Source organism: Cupressus sempervirens, chromosome 3 (assembly GCF_028749045.1).
Source record: "Cupressus sempervirens isolate cs-2001-9-10 chromosome 3, ASM2874904v1, whole genome shotgun sequence".
NCBI lineage: Eukaryota > Viridiplantae > Streptophyta > Pinopsida > Cupressales > Cupressaceae > Cupressus > Cupressus sempervirens.
Window position 1 is genome coordinate 125,994,130 of NC_143120.1, and position 24,408 is coordinate 126,018,537.

Here is a 24,408-nt window from a genome sequence, read left to right on the forward strand (position 1 = left end):
CTTTTATTGTAGTGTAACTAACCTTGTCTAGACTTTCAATCAAAGGCAACAGTGTTTGTTTCTTCTCATTTACCCAAAGAGTATATTGATTCAATCTCTCATCATGTACAACATATCTATCATATTGCCAAGGTCTACCCAAAAAAATATGACAACAATCCATGGGCATAATATTACACAAAACTTCATCAAAGTAATGTTCACTTTTGAACTTCACAAGGCATTGCTCACTTACCAATATCTTATGCTCATCTTTGATCCATGAAATATGATAAGGTTTGGGATGTTTTAGCCTCTATAATTGCAACTTGGTAACTAGCTCTTTTGATACTAGATTTGTAGAACTTCCATAGTCAATGATCACTTTACAACATTTTCCAACCATCTTAAATCTTGTCTTGAAAAGAGTTCTCCTTAAAATAGGTTACTCATCACTTCCCTTATTATATAAGGTTCTTCTCACCATCAAATTTTCTCTAGCCTCAGGTCCACTTGGTGAACCCTCATCATCTCCTTGTATCACAACATTTTTGTTACCTTGCCCACTTTCAGAGGATCTACATTCAAAAGATATATGTCCCTCTTTACCATATCTAAAACAATTACCATGAAATACACCTCTAGAATAAGAATTACCTCTTCCTCGATAAGAATTAGTGCATCCTCGGTAAGAATTACCATTTTTTCATTCGGTCTTGCTTTTTCATCATTCTTCCATTCAGATTTGCCTTTATCCTGCACAAAATTGTTAGATTTTCTACCTTCACCATAAGATCTACCTCTACCTCTTTAGAATCTACCACCTCTACCTCTTTGTCTTTGTTCATGCTTCTTTGTCAAGATCTCCTCAGCTTTCAAGGCATATTGATATGCTTTTTTTACACTTTCCAACTTCACAAAACTTATTTCATCCTGTATTCCCGTTCTCAATCCATTAATGTACCTTACAATTTTCTCAACATGATCATCCGCATGTCCGGATCTGATGTCCAATCTATAGAATTCTTCAATATATTCTTTTATAGTCATGTCCTTTTGTTGCAAATTTTGCATCTTTCTCAACAAGCTAACTTGGTAACCAATAAGAAGGAATTTGTTCTTTACCTTGTTCACCATCTTTGGCCAAGCTCTGATCTTCTCCTTTCCTCCTCTTTGTCTATTAGTTTGCAAGTGCTCCCACCATAGTGATGCATGACCTTTCAACCTGGTAACTACAATCTTCACCTTTCTATTATCAAGAGTGTTTTCATACTCAAAGAACTTCTCCATATCAAAGATCCAATTGAACACAACATTGGTATCCAATTTTCCATCATAGGGAACAACTTCTACAATAGGCTTTGAATTTTCCCTCGACAACACTCGCAACAATCTTTCCTCATCTTGATCTTCTTTAGGTTCTAGATTATGGTTTGGTGTTGATGCATCATCATCACTTACATCATCAAGATGTGCTCCTCTCCTCTGGGTTGTCTCCAAAACATGTAATCTAGCTACAATTTGTCTCAACTAGTCCAATATAGCATTGTCAACATTATTTCCTCTACCATGAACCATCTTTACAAATTAGGTTCCTGTAAGATCGTAACCCTCTACAAGTTATAGGTCAAATTCATAGATCTACCACCCTACAACCAAATCCAAATCAAAGTTCTACATGATCCAATCTCCACAAGGATGAACCTCAAGATTTGATACCAACTGACACAGGAAAAGGGATAAATAACTAGGGTCAAAGGCTCACCCAACTATCCAAACCACCCTGCAAGAGTTAACACAACGAATGCAAACACAAGGAACAAAAACCAAAGGAGGAATATGATAGATATACTTTTACTGATTCATCAAAACATCTTCATACATTCCTAACTATAAGGCCTTCTGGGTTAGGACCAATTACAAATACGTTCACATTCAAAGATCCAATTGCAAATTCGCACTTTTAGTTCTGTTCTTAGAATCCCTCTTCTCAAAAACTTGCCTAACTCTAAGCCTAAACACTCTATATATACTTTCCAAAATGATTTATAGATTATTCTAGAATATTACATAAGAGGAAGGTCGACCCAAAAATGGTCTAGACACATCCCAAGAAAAGATCTTAACATAAATGTTGCAATCAAAATAAATCTCACAAGTTAGCTCACAAAAATCACATCCAAATGTTGACACTCAACATTCACTGGGTAACTTGATACATGAAGAGTCACTCGGCATACACTGGGTAACTTGGCACATGAAGGAATTGCTATAGTAACTCGGCACATGAAGGAATTGCTATAGTAACTCAACACATGAAAAAGTTGCTACAGTAACTCGACACATGAAGGAATTTCTAGGAACATGAAGAAATTTCTATAGTAACTCAGCACATGAAGGAGTTGCTAGGCACAGGAAGGATTTTCTAGGCACATGAAGGAATTTCTAGGCACCAACTTGTAGAATGAACAAAAATGAGCAAGACAACAAGGCAACCTAGGATGCTCTTGTATCAACATGTTCTACTGAAATGCAAGATTGTGCATAATCTCCAAGTCCTTCAAGGTGTAGCTTCATCAAACTTTTTCATGTAGAAGAGTTATCTCTATTTAGCTTGGGTACCTCTCTTTTTGACATCCTGATCTTTATATTTTTAGTACTTTAAAAGTAATCTTCTTAAGCAACTGTGCTCTGATACCAATTGTTAGAATTCTTTTATAATAACTAAGAGGGGGGGGCTAAATCAGTTATTCAAGGTCCAAATGTACAAAATAAAAAATTTCACAATTCAGTGAACCCATGTAACTTTCTTAACGATGCATGCATTCATTGTGTATTAACCAAAACTAATATGTTATTGTTACATTAACATGCAGAAGTATAAACCATAAAAGATAACACATCCATCCGTACACTTAACACAATGATTTAACATGGAAATCCAATTTGGAAAAAACCATCAGTAACATGCTACTCTTTTTTCACTCTTCTAAAGTGATGCCTTGTTAAAGGTCAACCCTGTTAAAGGTTACAACACACACTGTTAAATGTGACTCGATTAAGGGATTTCAATCACCCTATTAAAAGTGAGCCTTGTTAGAGGACTTTAGGCCATTCATTTGGAATGTCACCCTGTTAAAGGATTTTTCAATGACTTTTAAGTCAACCTTTCTCCAAAGGATTTATCCTAATCTAATACAATTGTTAGAAAGTAACTGTAGAGCTTTGATTTGATACAACTTACAACCTTACTTGTAGATTACATATCACTATTTATTCCTCAACTTTTCTTGGCTTCCAATCTTTGTAGCTCTGATAGCTTGTTCACTCTTCAAGCATTCATCCTATTTAAGCCTTCATTCTTAGCTCTCCATTGTAGACTTCTTCTCTTGGTTCACTTGATGAAGCAAACCCTCTTCCTTCTCCTTGTCAAATTTTCACTTCCAAAGCTCTCTAACCTCTATGCTTCATGACTAGACATACCTACATATAGGAAATTAGAACTCTTTTCCCGCTCATTATCCATCTCAAAAATTAGGTTTTTTGATGGATTAGGTAAGATACAATGTATTTATCCCATATCTTGTCTTCTCTAGAACTTCTCCTAGAATCCACTTGAATTCACCTCCAAAATGGTTTAAATAAAATTCTATGCCTCTAGCTCATCAATCTTATCTCCCTCCTAATTCACAAGTTCCAAGAAAATAAACTTGTTTACTTTTATTTGGAAAATCTTTGATCTTTTTCATAATGTAGCAGCTCTACTAATGCTTGACACATACTATGTTACCTGACATCTACTGTAAAATCACTTGGCATCAACTAAAAATCATTTGGCATCAACTATCTTGTTCGACACCTACTAAATTTCTTGACATCCACTAGGAATTGCTTTCACTCGACTCCAACTAACTTTTTTCTCGGCTTGCACTAACTTTTCTTGGCACCTTCTATCAACTTGGTCAAGCTTAGAAAATGAGCTTTGTCCAACCTTTTTTCTTCTAAACTTAATACATTATGTTATTACTGTCTTAACTAATTCTTGCACTTCAATACATAATCGTAACTCAACCTTTCCTCTATGTACTTTTGTTACATCTTATTGATCAAATCCTCCTCATCAATAAACTAAGTGAGAGTGCTTAAAACATATAAGAAATTGTCTTAACAACATATGACAGATTTGACATCAGTGACAAAACATTGATTGAAACACTTCTTCTTCTCTCAAATGATCTTTTAAATCATATATCAACACTTCCTTAGCCTTATACTATGTATTTATCTTTATGATGTGCTTCCTTACCTCCTCATGGAAATTTTTCAAATGTTCAACAAAATCTTCTGCTTTAACACTACTTATCTCTCCTTTATCCAACTACCTCAATTTCAGAAGCATTTTTAAGACTGCTCCCATATACAATCTATAATGATGATTTACCAATACTCCTATTGATAGAATTATTATATGCAAATTCCACCTATGGTAAAATCATATCTTATCCTTTTGGTTTATCTCCAACCAAGTACCTCAGCAGGTTTCCCAAATTGCAATTCATAGCTTCTATCTATCTATCAATCTGTGAATGATGTGATCAACAAAATTTCAAATCTATCTTTAACTTCTTCCACAATGTACACCATAAATACCTAAAAAATTTGGTATCTTGATCTAAAACTATACTCTTTGGCAGACCATGTAATCTCACCACTTCTTTGAAAAACAACTCTACTACATGAACAACATCACTAGTCTTTTTGCAAGGAATAAAATGTGCCATCTTTGAAAACCTTTCAAACACCACAAAAATAGAATCATACCCACATTGTGTCTTCGGTAATCCAAGAAAAAAATCCATGCTAACATGCTCCCATGGCTTCTTTGGTACAGGTAATGGTTGATACAACTTTGTATTCTATTTCACTCATTTTGCCATCTGACATACTCGGCAACTTTATAAAAACTTTGTCACATCTTACTATAACTATGGCTAGTAATAATTTTCAGCAACTAAAGCTATAGTTTTATCTCTACCAAAATGTCTAGCCAATCCTCCACTATGCTTCTCCTTGATGAGGTTCTCTCTCATTAAACTTTTGGGAATGTACAACTAGCTTCCTTTGAACAACATACTATCCTGGATCGTAAAATCCAACCACTTTGTCCTATCAAGTGTAATAGGTTCTATACAAGCCTTCCACACTTCACCAAAATTAGAATCATCTGAATACAAAGTATTGAGTTCCTTGAACCCAACCACCTCTATTGACATTTTTGTCAACAAAAGTTGTCTTCTATTAAGAGCATCTGCAACTTTGTTAGATTTTCTACTCCTATGTTTCAAAACAAATGTACAAGTTTGAAAAACTCAACCCACTTTAAATGCCTTTGGTTAAATTTTCCTTGACTATTCAAATATTGCAAAGCTTGAATATTAGTATACAAAAAAAACTCCTTGGGAAGAAGATAGTGTCTCCACTTCTTCAATGCCTGAACTATAGGATAAAATTCCTGATCATAAACAAATTTTTTTTTTTTTGTATGATTCAACTTCTCACTAAAATAAGCAACAGGTCTAGTTTCTTGGCTCAAAATAACTACTATTGCAATACCACTAGCATCACAGTCTACTTGGAACACCTTATTAAAATTAGGGAAGTAGTAAAATAGGCTACTCAGTAACCTTTTGTTTCAATAGATTAAAAATATTATCTGCTCCTATAGTCTACTTAAACTCTTTCCTATCCCCTCTCATTATTTCAGTCAAGGGTCCACAAATGCTGCTAAAACTTCTTATGAACTTTCTATAAAATGTAGCTAGTCCATGAAAAGATCTTACCTCTATCCCACTCCTTGGAGTAGGCCATTCGAGGATAGCTTTCACTTTTCCTAGGTTCATTTTTAGACCTTCTTGTGAGACTACAAATCCCATATACAATAACTCTTTCTTTACACAACTGCACTTCTTCAGGTTTATCAACAACTTTTCTTTCCTCAACTTATCAAACACCTTGCAAATATGAATCAAATACTCCTCCAATGTCTTACTAAAGGTTAATATATCATCTCGATAAATAATGACAAACTTACCTAGAAACTCCTTTACTACCTCATTAATGAGCCTCATAAAAGTGCTCAGTGCATTAGATAGCTCAAAAGTCATGACAAATGACTCATACAATCCTTCCCTTGTCTTGAAAGTAGACTTCCACTCATCACCTTCTATAATACAAATCTGATGGTACCCACTCTTTAGATCTATCTTTGTAAAATACTGAGCTTTGCTCAAACAATCCTTAATATCATCCATCTTTGGTAAAGGAAATCTATACTTGATAGTGATCATGTTGATAGCATGAGAATCTATTCACATCCTCCATTCTCTATTCTTCTTTGGTCCTAACACTATTGGTACAACACATGGACTTAGATTCTCTCAAATCAACCCCTTCTGCAACAACTCATTAACTTGCTTGTTCAACTCTTCAGTTTCTATTGGTGCCATTCTGTGTGCTACTTTGTTTGGAAAATTTGCTCCTAGAACCAAATCCATCTGATGACTAATCTTTCTCATTGGGGGCAATCCATTAGGTACATTATTTGATACAATATCAAAAAAATCTCCCAACATATCTGCAACTTATGTAGTTACCTCTTCTACTTCATCTTACTATTTTTAGGAATTATAGCAAAATACATGTTCTCATGCTTCATACCTTTAAGAAAGTCTTTTCCATCTAGCAGCACTACATACCTTTTCTTCTTTATCCTTCAATGGCTTCAACTTATGTTTCACTCCATCCTTAGTTAGAGTGTAGGTATTTTCTTTCCCATCATGTACAACATGCTTGTCAATCTACCACAGCCTATCCAACAACATATGACATATGTCCATAGGTATGATATCACGTAGTACCTCATCCTAGTAGCTTCCAATCTTGAACTTCATTGAGCACTGCTCATTGACCATGACCTTGTGTTCATCTTGCACCCAAGCAATATGGTATGGATGCAGGTGTTTTTGCCTCTTCGGCTTTAACTTGGTGATGATCATTTCTAATACCAAATTTTTAGTACTTCCACCATCAATGATCACATCACAACACTTATCTTCACATTTACACCTTATGCGAAACAAGCTCCTTCTTATTCTCTCCACTTAGCATGACTCTTTAGTTAACTAGGACTTCTCCTCTTTTAGCATCTTCAGAATGTGAGGATCTGACATCTTCGTCAACGCGTGCAATTTTGGCCTAGCATTCTATTCTTTGATCTATCCTTCCTTGGCATTGGGAACATTCAAATTCTCTATGCCCTTCTTCTCCATAGTTAAAACATTTCCCACGGAAGCCTCCTCTTCCAGATCCTTGTCCTCTACCTCTTCCTCTCTGATCTCTATTGTTTTGATCATGGAAACAATTGGAATTTTTTCCCCTCTACTTTTGATTGCTACTTTTAGCCTCATCATTGTTCTTTTGATCATCATTGCGACCACCATAAAATCAATCCACTAGATCTTCCACCATGACCTCTTCCACTGTTCTTATTGTCAAACTTCTTGCTTAGTTTCTCCTCGACTCATAGGGAAAACTGGTATGCCTCCTCAATACTTCTCATTTGAACCAAACTTAACTCATCCTAAATACTAGGCCTTAATCTATTAAGATAATACACAACTTTCTCCTTATCAGCTTCTACATGGCCAATTCTAATGAGAACTTGGTAAAACTCTTTGGTATACTCTTGAATAGATTTTCCCACTTGCTTCAACCCTTGCATCTTCTTCAATAGATCAAGCTCATAATCCACAGGAATGAATTGTCACTTTAGTTTATCTTTCATCCAATCCCATCTAGTGATTTTGTCCTTTCCCTTTCTATTTCACTCCAACTAAACCTCCTGCCACTAGATCTTCGCATGTCCCTTCAATTTTTCCTTCATAAACTTGACCCTATCAGGATCATCAATATCTTCATACTCAAAGTACTCCTCTAGTTCATTGATCCAATTGATTTGCTCTTCTGGATTAAGATTTCTCAAAAATGTGGGAACCTCAAGCTTATGTCTTTTTCCAATCTTGAAGATGGCCCTAAAGATCCTCTCTTCCTCTAGATTTAGAACTTCCTCTACTTTGGCACTTTCTTCTACTTCGTCCTCATCTTTTCTTTCATCTCTTATAGAAATATTTATTCCTCTTCACATTTGTTCTTCCAATGCTTACATTTTCCTTTGGAAGGCTTGGAAACCCTTAGTGTAACACCTATAGCTCTTCTACCATGCTCTCTTTATGGAGGCATTTTCGCACTTCTACTGAAACCCTAGTGCAAATTTTCTCACAATCAACAATGTGTCCACACACTCAAGAACTCTAGCTTTGATACCACTTGATGCAAGGTGCTCCCCTTAATACCATAAAATCATAACAGAAACAAAGAAACAATAGAAAATGTGAGAAAAAAATATGGACATTTTATTTGCACTACAAATGTAGAATTAGATAATTCATAAATACAATATGCTAACCTACATGGGTACCTTGAATATACTAATTTGCAAGAAAATCTATGAACTATCACCCAGAGTTGTCCTAGACAATGTTTGGAACTTTCTTAAATAGGTAGTTTTATGCTGCCTAGGAAGGTTCTAGATGCTCAAACTTAATACCTAGGGCTGATAGACCCTAACAAAAAATATAGAGTTGGCCAAAGACATCTTTGATAATTATTTTAGAAGTTTTAGGTAGCCCAACTTTGAAAGGTCGTAACTCATGAGCTATTACTTTGATTGGCTATTATAACCACTTTTTGGAAACACCAGTTCTTGATCAATAGCCTCAGAATCACACTAGTGCCCTTCCATCAAGTTTTCAAACCTCATCCAAGCACTCTAAGGCCTCCAATGGTGAGCCTAAATATTTTTTTGCAAATTGTTCTACCAAAAATCTGCAATAACTTCTTCAACACTTACACTAGAGCAATGAGATTTTTATGGTAGGCTTATATCTTTGAAATGAACCTTCCTGTAGAAAATGAGAACATTTTGAACTCATATGACAAACTTGCTAAAAATAGCAAGTTCTTATAAATAGTAACCACCCTGTCTACTAGTCCTTATTAAAATAGAAAAGACTAAAAATAAAATATTTTTGGGTGATGCAAAATTGCCTTTACACCCAGGATGCTCCTGCATCAACTTTATACTACAATACTAAAGCTTGTGGGTACTATCCCCACCCTAGTTTTACTTTCTAATTAGATGGTTTCTGGGTCACCATATCTTGTGTCAAAGTGTTATGAATGTTTATTTAATTTCATTCTTTCATGCATGCAATTAGATCAAAATATTATATTATGGATTAATTGGTGAAGTAAGATAAAGTTTTATTGGTTCTTGATTCGCCCCTCCCATCTCAGTAACCTTGCATATCTTAGATTTTCAACAATTGGTATAAGAGTTATTTAGGTTCTCACATCAAAAGTTTAACAACTTGAGAAAAGATCAGAGGCAATGGAGGTATATGGGCTAGATAAGGCTATTGATAATAAAAATTTGGATCTTGAATTGGCCATTAGGCAACTAAAGGAAGCAATGGAGAAACTCCCTCAATCATTGAAAAGAAGGAAAGATCTTGTAGTACAAATGAATGATAATCTCTACATTGAAGAAAGAATTGAAGATATATATCCTGAAAGAAATTTAGATGAAGCTGATGAAGAAATAAAAAATCTATTAGAAAAGAATTCAAATCTTCAAGAAGAAGTCAGAAAGATGAAAAGAGAATAAGAAATCCAGTCAATGAGATTATGTGAAGTCATGGAAGAAAAAGCCAAAGCCAAAGAAGAGATAGAAGAAAAGAATAATGAAATTCAACATCTATCCCTTCAATAAGTAGACTTCATTGGTCAACTCAGCAATGCACATGATAGACTTATTAATCTAAGATCAGAGAATGAAAGACTGTAGAATGACCTCAACACTAAAAAGAAAACCTATGAAGGAATGATGAAATCTCAAGAAAGCATGAATCAATTGAATGAAAAAATTCAATACAAACACAAAGGAAAAGCTAGAATAGGATATATAGAAGAAGGTGAATCATCTCAACAATGAGCTCAAAAGAATCAAAGACCTACTTGCAATCATTGTGGTAAGATAGGTCATATATCAAACAAATGATAGAGCAATGGTAAAGAAAAATATCATGAAAATTTTTACAATTCTAATAAGCATGGTCAAGGATAAAATGAATGTAAAGAGCAACCTAAGTTTGAAGGTAAATGTCATAATTACAAGAAACAAGGACACAAATCTTTGGAGTGCAAAATCAAGTAGTGTAACCCAACATAACATATTGTGAAAGCAATATTTGGATGGTATTACAATACATTGTGTACATGTCACTATTGTGGTGAATTTGGACGCATTGGAGAAAATTGTGTGAAACATCATAGGAGAAAAATAGACACTACTAAAAGATGTTATGTCTATATAGAACTTGGCCATCTTGTCGAGAACAATATGAACATAGGTAGAATTGAAGATGGAAAGAAAGCCAAAGCTGATAATATTAGAAAGTAAATGAGGTAGCAATGAGTACCAAAATCTCCAAAGAATGAAAACCAAGATCATGAATTGAATGACACCCAAGTCAATGAGTTGGGTGGTTCAAAAACTTCAACTTAGTTCCCTATGGAGATAACTGGAACTATGATTCAAAAGAAGTAATCTAACATTAGTTCTAGCTAGCAGAAAGAATAGTCCAATCAACATTCAAGATGCACAGGGATCACTGAGCATAATGAAAAATAGAAGACCTTACCGAGCAATTTTGGGTTACATATTATTGTAGACTCAAGTTGGTAGTTCCTACCAAGTGATGGTGACTCTATCAAGCTATAGATTTCTTCCAAGCATTAAAGACTAACCAAGTGGAGGAAAGCTTATCATCGAGAGAGTATGAAGTACTAAACATTAATGACTATTGAAAGGTGGAAATTTATTAAAAGGAAGAAATTGAAGGAATTGTTTCATCGTGAATTTTTCAGATCTATTTGTGAAGAGTGAATCTAGAGCCTCTAAATCATTTAAGTGTTTATTGTCAAAGATTTTTGAAGTTTATAAAAATCCTACGAAGAAACAACATCTTACAGTAGCAAAAAAAAGAAAGGTTCTGAAATATTAGTTCGTGGAGTTGATTGCAAGGCACCAAATTTCAAGTTAAGTCTAGTGATTACAGAGGCATTTGACCCAGCTAGTGCACAATCTCAAATTATGCCTAAGGTATTACTTGTGCATGAAATCCATTCATTTTATCACTCCTCAATCAAGAAACTCAAAACCCTAGAAATGAATGGGGCATTCAGAGAATTATGTGCGGATGGTGCATTGAAACCTGGACATCATCATTTGGAAATCAAGAACTTGACCCATATCTCTCATATGCCAAGAGAATGCTAGGTCAAATAGATGAGATATATTATAAGTTGTGTACATAATTGATAATTATGATTGGAACAACCTATTCAAATAACCAAGAAAATGATTCATAGAATCATTGGACTCCCAATGCTTAATAAAGAGAAGAGAACCAAAACCCTAGGTCAAGTAGAACTGGAAAAGTGAAATCTTAACAAGTGGGATGGAAGAGGAATAAAGAGTACAAGTGTAATTGAAATAGAACTAAATTTTGACATTCATATCATTGCACATAATATTTACACCTCGAGTAGATTAAATAGTATATCATGTGAAGCTATTGATCTTGCTTACAAGGTTGTAAAGAATAACCTATCCTTCGACCATGTTGAGTTGTTGTTGATTCAATTCAACAAGAATATGGAGATCATCAGAGAATCAAAGAATAATCCATGTAAGTTTGGATCTCTCCTAACATGTTTATTGTTCTTTGTTCATAATTTTTTCCCTTCCAAAGGTACAGTAGTATGGACGAAAGATGTTCCTATTTTGTATCAAATTAATGAGTATATAGTAGAGATGGGTGAAAATTTTGAAAGTATCATGGACAACCACTTTGAAACATTCAAGGAGAAGATGAATAAAAGATATAGGATCCCTACGAAACTTGTTGAAGATTACAAAGATGATATCTATTTCATGGTGGGCTATGACAAAGTATATATTTGAGCAATTAGACCTAGAGTGGCATGGGTTAAGTCTCTAGAGTATGAGGTTAACATTGATGATACTAAAGATATCATAGATGGTCTTCTAAATGAGATTTTGGATCCCAAAACTACATAGTTTGGCACATATGATGAAGCTAAGGCAAGAATAAAGCTTGAGATTAAGCTATCTCAAGTGGTAAACAAAGGAAGGAAAATAGTAGAGGAGATATTAAAAGGCACAAGGCAATAAAGTTCTACTCTAATGCTTACCGAGGGAAAATCTGATGACATAGAAGATGATGATGTAGAGGAAGAAGAAGAAGAAGAAGAAGCAAAATATGAGGAAGAAGAGCCTTAAGGAAGAAAGGTAAGGTTATAATAAGAAGACCTAGCAAGTCATCCCTTTTGTGTTCACTAGAAGGGTAGCCAAGTCAAGGAAGAAACTGAAGTTAGGTGAAGATTAAACCAAGAAAATAATCTTCAAAAGAGATCCACCTACACTTTAGGAAAAATTAAAGAAAATTGAAGGAGTTATTAGAAACGATAGTCCACGAAGATAACCAGGGGGGGTGGTGAATCAATTATCCAACAATTAAAATATTTATCTTCTTTAAAAAAACTTAACCAGTCAACCAAAGTAAACAAAACCCATATTAAAATGCACATAGACAATTACACTAAATATGTTGACTAGGGAAACCCTTGATCAGAGGGAAAACCCCTATGGGAATGATGCCCACAAGATGATGTACTAAAATAAATATTCCTTGTTAGAGGATGGACCTTGTTAGGAGTCTACTACAACATTTAGTACAATGAGTCCTTGTTAGGAGACTTTGAATCCCTATTAGAAGGTTTCAACCTTGTTAGGAGTTGTAGTACAATGTATGCAAGAAGAGCTCACTACCCAAACATGCAATTTCAATTACAAGAAGAGCTCACTACTCAAATAAGTAATTTACTATTATGTTCATCTTTCCTTTGTTCTATCAACCAAACCAATCACTATCAGACCTTGTAGACTAGGTCATGAACCTTAGATCCAAATATCAGACTTCAGATCACTCAGCAAAACCTCGGCAATGAAGTTTCCTTCACTTTTGCATTGCTCTACCCAACTTTGCATTTCACACTCTCTGCTACATCTAAAAAACATATAATTTCATTTCATGATAAAGGAAAATGTCCTTCCTTTATACCAAGTCCTCAAAACAATTTCCTAAGTCAATTGTTAGACCTTCTCAATTAATTAGTATAGGATCACATTAAGAACATGTTACACTTAGCGATAACATTAATTTTTCACATTGCAACTTGAATAATTTTTCATACACTCAATATTAATATGAGTGAGCTTAGCCATGTCATCACCAACATGTTTTCTTCATGTCGTCAACCTCAATTCTCAGAATAATAAATCTACTAAGAGATATAACAAGTTTACCAATACATGCCTATGTAAACTCTATCATAGAATAGACATCACCAAAAATCTTGTAACTTCTTCTATACTTATCATTCCTTCTTTCAATGTTAACTACATATACCAGATATTCATATCTCTCATAATCTTAGATGTTAGAGTGCTCAACTATCTGTCTGTACCAACTTGATCTTTTTGCTAATCTTTTGTCATATACCATAAAGAACTACTATGTTGATATCGATGAAAAAATCAATCATGAATGTAACATATCATCATAGTAACATGTCTATGATACTCCCCCATAGTAATATCATTAGCATTCATGCTTGCAACCAATCTTCTAACAATCTTCCCCTTTGGCATTGATGACAACATAAATGAAAAACATCTTGTTCAAAGAATACCAACAAAAGACTGTTAATCTTCTTTTTCAAATCCTCTTTATCAATCATTCTCCCCCATTGATATATCTCAATGTGCTTTTTGTCAAACTATCATTCCATGTTGTTTCTCATACAATACTTCTACCTCTACATAATTTTTTACATGCAATATTCTCCCTCATTGACATCAATGTCGAAGGTTTCCAACAACCAACATCTCTACATCAAACTCTGCAACAACTAATTCTTTCTAGCTTGAGTGTCAAAAGCCACTATTTAAAACAACATTCAACAAGTGTCCTAGATGACTCTATCCATCAAAGATACTCTCCCATATAGGAAGCATCAACATTCAGTCTAGACAAACAATGGTGCTCTGTTACCCTAGACTGATGCACTCTTGCATCTTCTACTCTAATGTAGGAAGAGGCATAACCCCAAGCATATCTCGCAAATGCTCAAAAGTCTCTTTGGGAAGAGGCTTAATGAATATATTAGCAATCTACTCTTTAGTGCTCACATACTCCAATATGATTTCCTTTTCTGTAGCTTTCTCTCTCAATATGTGATACTTGATAGAAATGTTCTTGGTCTTAGAATGCAACACTAGATTCTTAGACATATTTACTGTACTTGTGTTATCACAATATATGACAATAGGTTCACTAATTTATATTCTTACATCCTTCAACATCTATTTCATCCAAATGACTTGATTATAATTATTTGTTGTTGCAACATACTCTACTTTAGCTGTACTTTGTCATGTACAATCTCGCCTCTTATTTAACCAAGAAACCAATCTTCCTCCAAGAAAGAAAGCTCCTTCATTCTACAAACCATTTTTAGTCTCAATAAATACTTCATCATTCCTTGTGTTAGTAAAAATATCATCATCTAAACTATAATCAACTATTCTCTCTTGTATTGTAAATTTTTCATCAATTCTCACATTTGTACTTTCCATAATAGTCTTAGTTCTCTAATTATAACATCTATAGGCCTTTCTTTTCAATGAATAATCAAGAAACATACCTTCATCACTTCTAGCATCAAACTTACCAATATCATCATCTCTTTTGATATAACACTTACTCCCAAAAATTCTAAAATACTTAATTGTAGGTGAGTGACCAAACCACAGTTCATAAGGGGTCTTGTTTGTGTCCTTTCCGACTTGTACTCTATTCATAGTGTAGACTACTGTATTTATAGCTTCTCTCCAAAATGTCTTGGATACATCATTCTTTGCTAACATAGATCTTATAGCTTTTGTAATTGACTTGTTCCTTCTCTCTGCAATGCCATTCTATTCAAGGGTTCTCAGAGCTGAAAACTGTCTCTTAATTATATTTTCTTCACAAAACATGTTGAACTCATTTGAAGTAAATTCTCCTCCTCTATCTAATCTTAAATATTTAATCTTCATATCAAATTCATTCTCAAGTCTATTCTTGAATATCTTAAACTTATCAAATGCCTCAAATTTCTCTTTAAGAAATGCAATCCACATCATTCTAGAAATATCATCAACTAGAATCATAAAATACCTTTCACCATAGAATCCTTTAGTCTTTGTAGCACTGCTGAGATCTATGTGAACAATCTCCAACTTAGCCGTAGTGGTAAACTTCTTGTTGGGAAAGAAGTTCTATTATGTTTAGCAAAAACACACTCCTTGCAAATTGCGTTAGTAGGCTTTATAATCTTTTGTAAATCTCTAACTGCAAACATTCTACTAGTCTTCACAATACTGTCAAAGTTTATATGACAAAATCTCTTATGCCATAACCAATTTTCATCTACCTTTGCAACCAAACATGCCATTTTAGTAGAATTCAACTAAAATAAATTACCTCTAGATCTAGTTCCTGATCTAATTACCTTTCCATCTTTGTCTTTAATCATGCATTTCTTTTCTGTGAGCTACAATTGGTAACCTTTTTCTACTAATTGTCCAACACTCAAAAGATCAAGTGCTTTAAACTATCAATAAATTATACATCTTTAGTGTTAGTCTTACCATCAAGAGTTATAGATCCAATACCTTTAACTTGGCATGCTACATGGTTTCCAACTCTTAAAATTCCTCTACCCTAATTTTTGAAATAAAAAAACTTGTTCATGTCACCAGTCATATGATGTGAGCAACCATTGTCAATTATCCAATTAGATTTCTTCTCAACCTATGATACCAAAGCTACCTTCTCTGGACTTTCTTCTTTAATTGCCACAAATACAATTTCATCATCACTAGCATTTAATGCTTGTTCATCAGAATAATTATCTTCATTTGCATACAAACACTCTCTATCCTTTTTAGGTTTATGATTTTCCTTATACTCTTTCTCTCTTTTAGGACACTTAGATGCATAGTGACCATATTCATCACAAGTCCAACATTAAATTTTTTTCTTACCTCCCTTTTCTCTTCTTACTAAAAGGGCTACTCCTTCAATCTTTCTGTCCTCCTTAGATCTACTACTGCTAGAAAAATCTCTTCTAGCACTTGTGTTCCTTGATAAATTTGGTCAAATATTCAAGGCACTAAAAGCTATCTCTATTTTGATTAATTCTTCAGATTGTCTAAGTTCATTCTCAATTGCTTCAAGTCTTTCAAGCAATGTTTTCTTTGTGAAATCTTTGGTACAAGATATCAACAACTGTATCATCTGAACTGCTGACTTAAATGGTGGTGTTAGAGTCTATAGTATCTTCCCTATAACCTTATCATCTTCTTTGCTTCCTCCTTGAGCTTTGATACCAGCAATAAAGTCTGATATCTTGCCTATATATGTTCTTATAGATTCATCTTCCAACATTTTAGCATCATGAAATGCAGAAATCCAACTTTGTAGTCTCAACTTATTAGAATGTGCATCACCTTAAAAACTATTTTCCAAAGCTTTCTAAATCAAATGTGAAGTAGCAAGTGATTTTACCTGATTGTACTCAATTTTAGAAAGTGCAGTCAATAGTGCTTCTCTAGCTCTCATGTTGCACATAAAAAGATATCTTTTTACCTCAATGCAAGTTTCCAAGTCCTCTTCAGTAATGATTGTCTTCTCTAATTTTATCAAGATCCAATATCTTGGACCCATACACAACATATGTGTCTTCATCTTTTCTTCTAGCTATATTAATTTGTTCCATCGAACTTTAGACTATCTTTCCTAAACATATTCACCATGGATCTCCCGAAGTTGTTAAACTTTATCTTCAAGGACCAGATGCTCTATTACCAATTGTTAGAAACAATAGTCCACCAAGATAACTGAAGGGGGGGGGGGTCAATCAGTTATCCAATAATTAAAACATGTAACTTCTTTAAAAAATTTAACCATTCAACCAAAGTAAACAAAAACTATGATAAAATGCACATAGATAATTACACTAGATATGTTGAATAGGGAAACCCTTGATCAAAGGGAAAACCCTAGTGGGAACGATGCCCACAAGATGATGTACTAAAATAAATATTCCTTGTTAGAGGATGGACCCTGTTAGGAATCTATTACAACATTTAGTACAATGAGACCCTACTGGGAGACTTTGAATCCCTATTAGGAGATTCCAACCCTACTAGGAGTTATAGTACAATTTATGCAAGAAGAGCCCACTACCCAAACATGCAATTTTAATTACAAGAAGAGCTCACTACTCAAACAAGTAATTTATTATTATGTTCCTATTTCCTTTGTTGTTTCAACTAAACCAATCACTGTTAGACCTTTTAGACTAGGTCACAAACCTCAAATTCAAATATCAAACCTCGGATCACTCAACAAAACCTCAACAATGAAGTTTTTTTCACTTTCGCATTGCTCTGCTCAACTTCACATTCTACATTCACTGTTTCTTATAAAAAACATATAATTTCATTTCATGATAAAGGAAAATTTTCCTTCCTTTATACCAAGTCCTCAAAATAATTTCTTAATTTGATTGTTAGACCTTCTTAATTAATTATTATAGGACCACATTAAGAACATGTTACACTTAGTGATAACATTAATTTTCCTCCTTGTAACTTGAATAAATTTTTGTACACTCAATATTATGATAAGAAAGCTTAGCCACATCATCACCAACATGTCTTCTTCATGTCCTCAACCTCAATTCTCATAATAACAACTCTACTAAGAGATATAACAAGTTTACCAAAATATGCCTTTGTAAACTCTATCTCAAAATAGACATCATCAAAACTCTCATAACTTCTTCTATACTTATCCTTCCTTCTTCTAACATTAACTACATATACTAGATACTTAGGAGTATCTCTCATAACCTCAAATGGTTAGAGTGCTCAACTATCTGTTTATACCAACTTGATCTTTTTGCTAATCTTCTGTCAGATACCACAGAAAATTGCTATGTTGACATCAATGAAAAACTCAATCATGAATTTAACATATCATCATAGTAACATATCTACAATACTCCCCCATAAGAATATCATCATCATTCATGCTTGCAACCAATTTTCTAACAAGATTTGGCATGAAAAATTTCAAATCTCTCAAATATGAGACCAAGAATGCATATGAGAAAAAGTAGATTGAGGACATGCTTATGTCAAAATTGGGCAAATGGAAGTACTCACCAGATCATCTTGCATGAAAAAATCTCAATGAAATTCTATAGGTAATAAAAAATAGATGAAAAAGTGCAACAAATATTGTCAAGGACATCTTTGAGCAGACCTCGAAGCAACTCATGCCAAACCTCAGTAAAAAGGAAGTGAAAGAATCCTTGAAGAAAAATGAAGAGAAATTTACTCTTAAATTCAACACATGTATGATATTGATAAAAGACATTGAATATGTGGTGAAAGTAGATACAATAACATGGAAGAAAATCTATTAGCTACATAAACCTAGTGACTTTATTGTTCATATTGAAGACAAATATGAAGAAGATGAGAAAGAGGACATAGAAATAAAAGATGATGAACTTGATGATATTAATCTAGATGATGAGGAGGAAGAACATGAAGCTACTAGAGGAAGTCTTCTAGAGATACAAGGTCTTGAGGAGAATAATGTAGAGAAAATTATAGCAGTAGTCATGGCCTAATTTCCTCACTCTCTGAGCACAACCTTAGTGCAATTTGGCTCAGAGATAGGTTCTACCAAGTTGGTTGTGGATAACACTGCCACACCATGCACCCAACCAATCTTTGAATTTGTTCAGCTGAATGTTACAATGAAAAAAGTACCTAGCACTTCATCTACTAAGCAACAAGGTCCTCCATCATCAAGCTTGATTGGGCAACAACAAGAAATTCATGTTGTTAGTGCCATTTCAACTTCTATTCCTAGTCCATCATTTTAAACCATTACTTATATTCCAAGTATATCCATAGAAAGTGATATGATATTTGAGAAAGAGTCTCAACTAAAAATTGAAGTCCAAGACAAGGGGAAACAAATTGTTTCCACCATTTTGAAAGAAAAAGAGACTATCAATCTTAATGAGGATATAGTTATTCAAAATTGGGATATCTCTACCCTCACTCTTGATCAAATGAACACCATGGGTGAATTATTGAAAAGGAGAGCTAAGAAACATAAGCTTAGAGAAGAAAAGAAGAAAGAAAACCAAGTCTTTAAAGACATAAAGGGCATATTTCTTGATGCTCTAAGTATTGAGGTTGATAACACACAACCTATTTTGGATCAATTAGTAGATAGTGTCCACAAATTCAATGAAGACTTGAATGGGCAAGAGAAATTACTTTAAAGAGCAAAAGGAAATTTGAAAACAAAGTGTTAGAACAAGTTGCACAGATAATTGCAATAGATCATGTAGAGTTAGCTACTATTCTTGGTTCATTAGAAACCTCAGTCAATAATGTTGTATCATTATTTCTCAAGTTAAGTGACATATCTATCTTTACAAAGGATATAAAAGGGAAATTTTTCAAGATAGATGAAGACATGAAGGAAAGTGCACACCAGCTATCACTTGACCCAAGCCATAGCTCTACACATTATTCAAAGATTAGATACCTGACCAATCTATAGGAAGAACTATTGAAGGAAGAAACTAGAATCAAGGCCACAGTTGCAGAAATCCAAGGCATGATTCTTCTAGATATGGATACATTGCATAAAAATATTACACATGCAAAGAAACTCATCCATGGTAACAACTTCTTCATAGATGATCACATGATGGAATTATTAGTAGAAGTTCAGATTGCATTGCATGCAAGCAAGGTACTATAGGAAAATTGAGACAAGACAATGGTACTCATTCTAAAGGTACATTCTAAATTCTTCTCACATTTTGGTATTATCATATAGATATTATACACCTTTGGCATTTATGTCAAAAAAAAAGAGTAGTGTATATAATATGTATATATATATATATATATATATATATATATATATATATATATATGGGGGAGAAGTATAGTGTAGTGTGAATAAGCAAGGATAACTTTACAAAAGCAATTTTGAAAAATAAAAAAAATAGAGTATGTTACCAAGCCACAATAGATGGAAGTCAAAATCGAGTTGAAGACACAAAATGATGGCAAATGAAGTTTTGCCTTATAGTTTTGAAGAATCAGATTTATTTTTATAATTGTTTTTGTCAGTAATTCCAAAGGGGGAGATTGTTGACATAAAGTTCAATTTGTCTATAAGCGACTCAAGACTTAGTCAATTGGTTACATTGCTACTGAGCTCTATAGTTGCAACTAAGCTTATCATTTAGTTTATAGTTTTAACCAAGTGATCTAGTTGTTCCTGAGCTAAGTAGTCAGAATACAATATCTACCAAGCACCTGAGTCAATTTTTAGTGTTTTCTGAGCTACATAGTTTCTACTGAGCTTCAGAGACAAAGTTCAGTGCAAATTGAGCATAGTAGAGGCTATCGAGCCAGTTAGTGGATGTAAAGAAGATTGTAGTTTTAATTGAGATATGTAGTGTTAACCAAGTCCAATAGTGTCTACCAAGCTCACAAGGTTAACAAAGTGGATCTAGTGTTGACTGAGTCATGTAGTGTCAACTGAGTGATCCAGTTGCTAGCAAGTTTCTTAGTATTCACTGAGTCACAAGTGTTGACTGAGTTCAAGCTACTTGGAAGTGATTAGTATGGACCAAGCTTCAAGTTCAACTAATTTCCAAAAGTTTCTGAGTGTTGATAGTGTTTTTTGTATATCAAAACATCATTGAGTTTGTCTTTAGAACTTGAGTTATAGTATTTGGGCCAACTTTGTGAATTATGATGAAATTGGTATTGTAGCCAACTCTAGTAAGTTGTAATTTGGATTGGTATATATGTAATACATTGTATCATATCAAAGTAATATATGTAAAGAGAACATGCTAAGAAAAAGTGTAGATTAAAGAAGGGTACAAATAGTATAAGGGACAACAAAGTATTATCTATCACAATAAGGTGATCATTGAAATTCAAGGAATCTCAACCAATAGATTAGAGTTGTAGATTAGAGATCAGCCACTGGTTCATCCTAATAGGTGCATTAGCCAAATCATTTAACAAGGTAGACTTAATAGTATTTTCTAAGTCTCCTAACCAAGTACATACTTCATATATGTTTATAAATCCTTTGACAAGGTGAATCTCATAGTCCTTATTTCTTCTAATAGGGCATATCACTAGAAGTGGTCAATTATAAGCCTTAATAGGTTAAATTTATACTATAGTACTAAAGCTTGTAGGTATCATCCCCACCCTAGTTTTACTTTCTAATTGAAAGGTTTTTGGGTCATCATATCTTGTGTCAAAGTGTTATGAATTTTTATTTACTTTCATTCTATCATGCATGCAATTAGATTAGAATATTATATGAAGGAATAACTGGTGAAGCGAGATAAATTTTTATTAGTTCTTGATTTACCCCTCCCCTCCTAGTAACCTTACATACCTTATATTTCTAATAGTATTACCATCTCAAATTTATGAAAAACATTTAGAATTCCATACTTTTGGAAGTCTTTGTATCCCAATGGTACAGGTTATTCTTATAAAATAGGTTACAATAGGACTTAGAGCCAAACTAGTACTCTTTTAGCTAGCCTTTGAGTTAGTTTTAATTTATTGGCATCACTATTTACAACTTTATATAGAAGTGTACTTTGAGGTTTCATCTTGCCCATTACTCACTCTACGAGTAAGTGGATTCTCTCTTGAAAGCTAAGAGGAAAGGATATTGGTAACACCGCTTACAAAATCTCTCAACTTCTTTCTTACCTTGAGTTGATCCAAGGAACACTGAGAATGGGGAGCTTTCCTGTTAAGGTAGGAGAGACTCTATCTCACACATTATGGCTGGTTATTTTATTTTGCAACTGGATTTTACTAAAAATTATTGGTTGTAAAGTATCCACCCAACAGTAGCCTACTACTATAACTCACCATTCATAATATGTTCATGACTGGTAGCCTTGTTCTCTAGCTCAAGTAGGGTGTAGTGCACACCTTCATTGACAAATATGAATGTGTTGTAATCTTCAAGTTTGTCTTGCATTCAACTTCATTCTTTTCTGCATATTCATCAACATTCACTTTTACACTTTCCACAACTTTGTTAGTGTTAGAGTTCAAACACTTATAAACTTTTCTTTTAGTGGAATATCCTAAGAATATGCCTTCCTAACTTTTAGCATTCAGTTTTCCATTTCTATTGTCCTTTAGTATATAACATTTTCTTCCAAAGACTAGAATATTTCACATTAGGTGTATTGCCATACCATAACTCAAATGGTGTAATATTTGTACCTTTCTTAACTTAAACTCTATTCAAAGTATAATCTATTGTACTTATAGCTTCTCTCCAATATTTTTGTGACACATTCTTCTCCATCATCAATGTTCTAGCACAATCCATGATTGATTTTTTTCTTCTTTCAATGATTTCATTTTGGGGAGGGGTTTTAGGTGTTGACATCTATCTCTCAATTCCTCTATCATTGCAAAAAATGTTGAATTCATTAGAGATGAACTCTCCTCCTCTATTAGATCTCAAGAACTTTAGAATTTTACCATTTCCTTTTTAACTCATGACAAATACCACTTAAGAAATTGAAAAACATCATATTTTTCATTAAGAACCATCACAGTCATCATTCTAGAATACTCATCAAAAAATTGAAAGAAACATTTATCTCCATAGTAGCTTTGCACTCCAATAGGTCCACAAAGGTCATATGAACCAATTCAAAAATATCATTGGATGAATAGGTTTTGCTCTTGAAACTAGACTTTGTCATTTTTCCCAACTGACATTACTTACACATAGCTTTATCATATTTCTTCAATCTTGGTAATCCTCTTAATCTTTTCATCTTACTAATGCTTACCAAATTATCAAAATTCACATGACATAGCCTCTTATGCCATAACCATTTATCATCATATTATACAAACAAACATGTTTCATCAGATAAATCTAGATATAACAAGTTACCTCTTGTCTGTTCTCCACTTCTAATTAATTCACTAGTAGCATCAAATGTTTTGGCCTTCCTGTGATAGAATTCAACTCTATACCTTGATTTGTTTTAACTATGAAACACTTAATAAATTTCAACCCAATAATATTGTCACACTTGATCTTATCAGTCAATTTTGTTGATCATTTACCATTCACAAGACAAGATATTGTTCCATAGTTTCAAATTTACTTTTATCAGTAGTCATGTGCTGTGAGCAGCCAATATCAATTATCCATCTATCACCTTTACTCATACATTAAATTAATTTTGTTTTCTCATCTTCATCATAATCTTTTTTCATCGAAACATAGAAAACTTCTTAATCATTACTATCAGACCCATTGTTGGTTTCTTCTTTAGAAATATAACAATATTTCTTACCTTTGTATTTTTAGTCCTTGATTCTTTTGTTGTCTCTATCATATCTTCTTCCTTTATACTTTCTTTCCCTTCTTTCATCATTGTCTTCTCTATCCAAACATCTTGCAATAATATGACCAACATATTTATATGAAAAACATATTGTAGGAAGTTTACCTTTGCTTTTGCCTCCATGTCTTGGAAGTTTTCTAGCCATAAACACTTTAAGCTCATCAAGATCATCATAAATGATATCACTATCACTATTCACACACTTTCCCTTTCCTTTCTTATAAGAACTAGTTGAGATTTGAAAGAAAATTCAATAGTAGTAGGAGTAAAATTTTCAAAGTTTGAAAATTTAAAAGAAGTGATTCTACCAACTAATCCTTCCAAAGTCAAATTGTTACTAGGTGTACATCTCAGTTCTTATATTATAAAGACTCTAATAGAATAAATAGGAAGTAGGGTTCTTACTACCTTACTAATCACAATTTCATCAATCTTTCCTTTAGACCATCTTATAGCATTCACCACCTCTTTAACTCATCCACATTGTTGAGAAATGGTTTCACCTTCTTTCATTCTCATTTCATCAAACTTACCTCTTAAACTTTCTAATTTTTTTCTCAAAACATTTGTGTCTCCTCTATAGAT